Genomic DNA, 6,162 nt, shown 5'->3' with positions numbered 1-6,162 from the left:
CGATGGTTAGTCACTTAACTCTTTGCGGATGACAGCCTGCTGTTTTTCAAAGCTAATAGGGAGAATGCACTGGAGGTGAATGACGTCTTGAGGTTGTATTGCCGGGCTTCTGGACAACAAGTTAATATGGAGAAATCGTCGATACACTTTGCAAAAGGGTGTAGCTAGACAGTCCGTGAAGAGATAATGGATCTGTTACATGTCCATAATCAGTCCCTTAGTGAGAAGTATTTGGGGATGCCATCTCGTTGGCTCTCCTGTCAGTGGCACTTTCAAATATTCGAAGGACTGAGTTTGGAAAAGGGTACAGGGATGGATGGAACAATCCTTGTCGGCAGGAGGGAAGGAAGTTCTTATTAAAGCTATTGCACAAGCCGTTCCGGCCCACTCCATGTCTTGCTTCAAGCTGCCGAGGGGCTTATGCCATCATATCAATGGCATGATTCGCAACTTTTGGTGGGGAAGCAAGCAGGGAAAACAGAAGACATGCTGGGTTGCTTGGGAGGAAATGACCAAGCCGAAAATTCTAGGAGGACTGGGCTCCAGGGACATAGAGCTGTTCAATTTATCGCTTCTTGCACGACAGGCGTGGCGAGTCCTGCAAGATCCTGGCTCCCTGAGTGCCCGACTTCTGAAGGCTGTTTACTTCCCTGAAGTTGACTTTCTGGATGCCGGAGTGGGCTCTGCCCCATCACGAACCTGGCGAGCGATTGTGGAAGGGAAGGATGTGTTGAAGCTGGGCTTGATCAGGAGAATAGGAACAGGCGAGGAGACGGACATTTGGAGCATGAAGTGGCTGCCCAGAGATAGAATGTTTCGTCCTCTCAGAAGCACATGTGCAAACCCGCCACGGCGGGTGAGCAAGCTAATCGATACTATCAGCACCTTGGGAACGGGTCCCCAGCTCTGAACAAGTTAAGGATAAATAGGCTAAAAGGTCTTCCTGGCCCATTAGCAGCAATGGGCTAAACTGAGATGTCTCCTAGAGGATCCGAAGCCGTGGGGAGTCGAGCGCCTCTCCGGGATGAGGCGGTTCCTTCGTGAAGAAGGCAACGTCTAACGGCGCATTTAATCCGCTTGCCCTGCTACAACCGGGCGAGACCCGTGGGCGGCACGCCTTCCTCGTAAAACAACATGATTACGGGGAGGCGTGCTCTCCGACGGAGCGGCGATCGAGATAGAGGGAGCCTCCCCTCCCGGGTCACGTCGCGTCCTCTGGCGATGGGCGGTGGGGTGGTCCCGCAACTCACACCTTCCGTCACATCAGATAGACATGGAGAGGAGCGCCTGCGGCCCCGGGCAACACATAGGAAAGACCCCGGATGATGCATAGAGTCCGGGAGAGACCTCGGGGCATCCCGAGATCCCTCGAGGAGGACCCTAGGTGACGACTGTGGCAGAACCAACCTGAATTATATCGGCTCAAGTACGCGAGTCCACTCCCGAGGGCTCCAACGTGCTTCAAACGGTATAATCCCTTGGCCTGTCGGGTAACGTCCTGATAAACCACCGATACAAAGGATCAAATAAGGTTACCTCACACGAAGGTGAGTCCAGAGATACAGTCACCATCATATTTTTACATTACACGAAATTACAATACAAGAGTTTCTTAAAGCAGTATGAAGATCTAAATTTGGAAAAGACATTACAAACTGTTAAAGTTATGATTTTAGCAGCGGAAAATATACGCGATGATTTACAGTACGTCGTCGAGACAGATGTCATGTTAAGCCCTGACACGACATCACTCGAGATCTTCAGTGTTGGCCGGGGACGGATCCCATTCCACGGACCAACCTTCTGGAAGAGCACAGGGCCAAGGCAAGGGAAGAGTAGGGTCTTCAAAACATTATCTGCAAAACATAAAACTAGCAAGGCTGATTATACTAATACTCAGCAAGGCTTACCCGAGATTGGATATACTTTAGCCCATAACTAGACTCATGAAAGCTTTTCAAGGGTTCTAGGTTTATTTTCAGCTGAAAAGCCATAACGAGTAGGTCCTTAATTTCAACTTTTAGCTTTCAGGTTCTAGTTGATTATCCATTCTAGGTAATCACCTATAACTACTCAAGCATGGTAAAATCTTTAACCAAACATCATCTTTGATAATCATAACATTGCTCTTGTTACTCTATGTGGTAAAGGGGATAAGCAGTCTCATTCATCGTGAGAGGCGGACGATTCCTGAATCGAAATTTAACCTTGCAAGGTAAACGTAACTCACACGCTTGGAACACCAAAGGGTCGTTCCGAAGCAACCGTTTGCCTTTCATTCCGACTCGTGGATCAGAGCCACCACAAGCGACTGCAGGACCATACGCACTTCCAAAGTGCAGGACGTATGTCTGTAGCACGTATTCCCACACGTCGAACTTAAGTAACCAGAAGAAGCAAGACGAGTGGTGGGAGGTATGTCCACTCCTCGGGCCGATTGGCTACTAGGCTTACCGCTTACCATATTTCATGGCATGTGGCTAGTACTTTCAAACGCTTAACCCGTACTACCATACGCTGCGACCTTAACAGATTCAACAACACAGACGGGGTATCACCTCAACCATGATACCTCACAAAACTCCCGTCCGGCATCCTTATAGTGATAACAGGAATGTAAACATTACAACTCCTATATCGCACGAGTGACAGGGAATCACCCGACTTCTACCGGTCCTATTAGCATAGCAGCTAGTCGGACTCAAGTGCTAACATTCAATACATTGGTTCCTAGGAAAATGCAACTAGGGTTTTTCATACAATTCCTAAGAACTTAATGCAGAGATAGATATAAATAACATAGGTTGCAGTGTAAATAAAGTAGGGTTTATGTTCGGAGCTTGCCTTTACTGGTGGGGCTGAAGTCAAAGATGTTAGTATTGTTATCTTCCGAACTTTGGTTCGGGGCTTCCGATAATCTCTTGGTGATGTTCATCTGGTCTTCAGAAACACCTTCGCAGACTCTTGGGAGATCTTGTAGGTACCGTTGCCGAAGTAGTCGTATCTACATGCAATGCAATATTACATTTAAAGTGTGCATAAGAAACTATCTTAATTCACGATAAGGTTGCAATCCAACACTCATTTAACATACTACTTACATAACAATCAAAAAGATCTGATCTAAACTTAGACAGAGCTTTAGGGGAACAACTAATTAAGATCGGCTATTTGTTGAAGATTACAACAGAGTCGATTGGAAATAACAGGGGTTCAGTCGATAGAATTGGTAAAGAAGGGAGCTATCTATACAGTTTTAGGAAATCTGCTGATTTCTGTTTGAAAGAGAAATTGGCAGGAGCAATCTCTGTATATGAGCAGAGGGGATTAGCCGATTTGAGTTTATCTGGGGTCAAATTGGCTGATATGGATACGAATGTTAAAGGTACAATACTTTAAGGACAGACAAAGGAAGGATCTTGCCGATTGGATTATCAGCATGCTTTTGGTCTATCTAATTGGTTGGTGTATTGATCTTGGCCTTAACCGATGAGGATGCATCAGGTTTAGCCGATTGATGTGCTTAGGTGTTATCCTAAGTAACTATGTGTGGTTGCATCGACTTGATTACGTCAGCACAACAATTGAGTGACGTACAGCCGATTGGAGTGTGGTTAAAGGTATGTGACGATAGATATATAGCCGATCTCTCAGTCGATAAATCGGCTGATAGAAGTGTGTGGATAAGGATGGGAAAACTAAGGATTGATCGGCCATATTTGACCGATACAGAAAACAACTAGAATCGGCTTGGATCGGCCGATAGGAAGAACTCTAAGATCGTGTGTGCATCTCCGATATATCGACTTATGTGCAGTCGATGTAGGACAGAACAAAAGAACTGTATCGGTAGTAGCCGATACTAGAAAGGTAACAACCGTATCAGCTAACCAGCCGATGGTAGAAGCATACCAAAAGAAATGCATCGGCTGATAGCTGTTACACAGAAGTATCCTAGACTCAAAGGAAACAGATGCTTAGCGGCTGAACTGATAGCCAACACTGAAGCATAGCTGCCGAGATGTATTGGCTATGCAGCAGATACACATGAACTAACAAAGACCTTTATACGACAAGGAACTTAAGGAAACAGCAATCAAGACGAGGACAATGTCTTGATGGTAGGGATATGAGCACTAGGGTGATAGGATTAACTAACTGTCACACTTCTCCACTTAAAACATACATCCTATAATTACTTTTCAGCTATAACACATGCACACAACACAAGGTACAAGTAAATCATTCATTCCCTAATATTTAACCTAGACCACAAATCAAGACCTTCAATTCAAGAGCACAACATAAAACTTGTAAAAGTTCACTGATTTGAAATAAAGAAAGCTTTGGAAATTTTACAAATAACATCCTAGAACTTTCTACATCAAAGCAATCAAGTCCCTGGTCGGGGAAAACAAAGAACGGAAAGATAACGATGATATTCCGGCAAAGAAGTCGCCGGCATTAAGAAGATTCAGTGAATCAGGGCAAACCTTGGGGTAGCCTTGGTTATGGAGAAGAACAGGTGAAAAGTGAATTCCCGTGGCGAACAGGATCGGCGAAGAGAAAAGCTCGACGATGACGAGATTTCGTGGATGACGAAGGAGTTTGCCGGGAATGGTTGCCGTGGGTGGAAGATGGCCGAAGGAGTAGTCTCCGTGGTGACTCGTGGTGATAGCGGTTGAGCGATCCACGAGGGTAAGAACTGTTGGATGTCGTGGATCATGGGACGAGACGATGGAGCCGAATGGGTTCGCTATACCGACTTCTCCGCGAACCCTAGGGTTTTCCTACTCACGGGTTGAACTTCCTCTGCCCACGCACATGCGATGCCAAAGCATGGCCGACTGAACACCCCTGCTCGCACAAGAAGAAACCCTCCTTGACCTGACTGCTCCGGTGCGTGCACTGCCGGCATACTTGCGCAACCATTCGCAAGGCCGCCGCTCCCGTTCTGCTTCCACACCATCGGCCTCCAACTTGCTTGCTCGTGGTCCGTTGCTTTGCACACGCACGCGCCTGCAGAAACGAGCCGAGTCGGCCACCGGTAGAACACTCTCGCTCGCATCCGCGGACGTGCTAGTCCAAATCCGTTCGGACCTTCGCCTTCGCTTTGCCGCCTTTCCTCCGGCTCGCCGTGCCATAACCGCCCCTCCGCCTCCGCAAGGATGAAGGGAGCTCGCCATGCGTGGCTCCTCCGAGCTCGTCGCATCCGGTCGCCGCCCCGCACGTCATTGCTCTGCACGTCGTCGCTCTGCATGGTTACTCTTCTTCCTCCTGTTGCCGGGCCCGCACTCGCCTCGGCCTTGCCGTGTCGCAGGTCTCTCCGCGGCCGTCCTTGCCAAGATACTGCCGTGCGCGGCCTCGTTGCCCTCCGTGCGGGTCTGTCCCGAGCCGCCACGCCTCACCTCCATCCGCGCCCGCCCGAACCGCGCGCGTCCTTGGCCTGCATCGCGCTGCTGCTCACGCGTCTGAATCCGCTCTGCGCGCCACTGCTCGCTCCGGGCCGTTCGCCTCCGCTCGGGTCCTGCTCCTGCGCTCACACGCCTACACCGCCTGCATCTGCACCGTGCTTGCTCCAACGCCTGTTCCTGCCCAGCTCCCGCGCTCACCCGGCGCCAGAGCCCGCACACGCCTGTTCCCGCGTCGCGCACGCTCGCTCCGAGCCGCAAACGCACGTCTGCACTGGCCCAACGCCCGGCCCCGCTCTGCTCTCCGCCAGCGCCCGAGCTCGATGCCTGTGCTGCTCACCAGTCGCCTAGCACCGCACCTGCACACGCTGCTGCTCCACCCCTGCACCGCCGGCCCTGCTCCAGCGCCTCAGCTCCTGCGCATCCACTCTTCCTGTGCCGCCTGCCAGTCCCTTGCCGCTCGCTTCCGTCCAAACCCAGCGCACCCAACGCCTGCTCCAGCGCGCTTGCGCCGCGCGCTCCTCTGCGCCGCCGCCGCGCACACCGCTCCTCCCGCGCGCGCCAACAGCAGCCGGCGCTTCCGCTCTGGCGCCGCTCGCCCGTGCACGCTGCTGCGCGCCACGCGCATCCAGCCTGCCAGCACCGAGCCGGCCTCACTCCGCTCCTGGGCCCGCCACGCTTCCGCTGCGCCATCGCCTCGCACGTCTGCTGCCGCTCGCATGCCGCACTCTGGCGCCTGCTGCGGCCGCTA

The sequence above is a fragment of the Panicum hallii genome, chromosome 6, assembly GCF_002211085.1.
Source record: "Panicum hallii strain FIL2 chromosome 6, PHallii_v3.1, whole genome shotgun sequence".
Lineage (NCBI taxonomy): Eukaryota > Viridiplantae > Streptophyta > Magnoliopsida > Poales > Poaceae > Panicum > Panicum hallii.
This window is presented reverse-complemented; position numbering follows the sequence as displayed.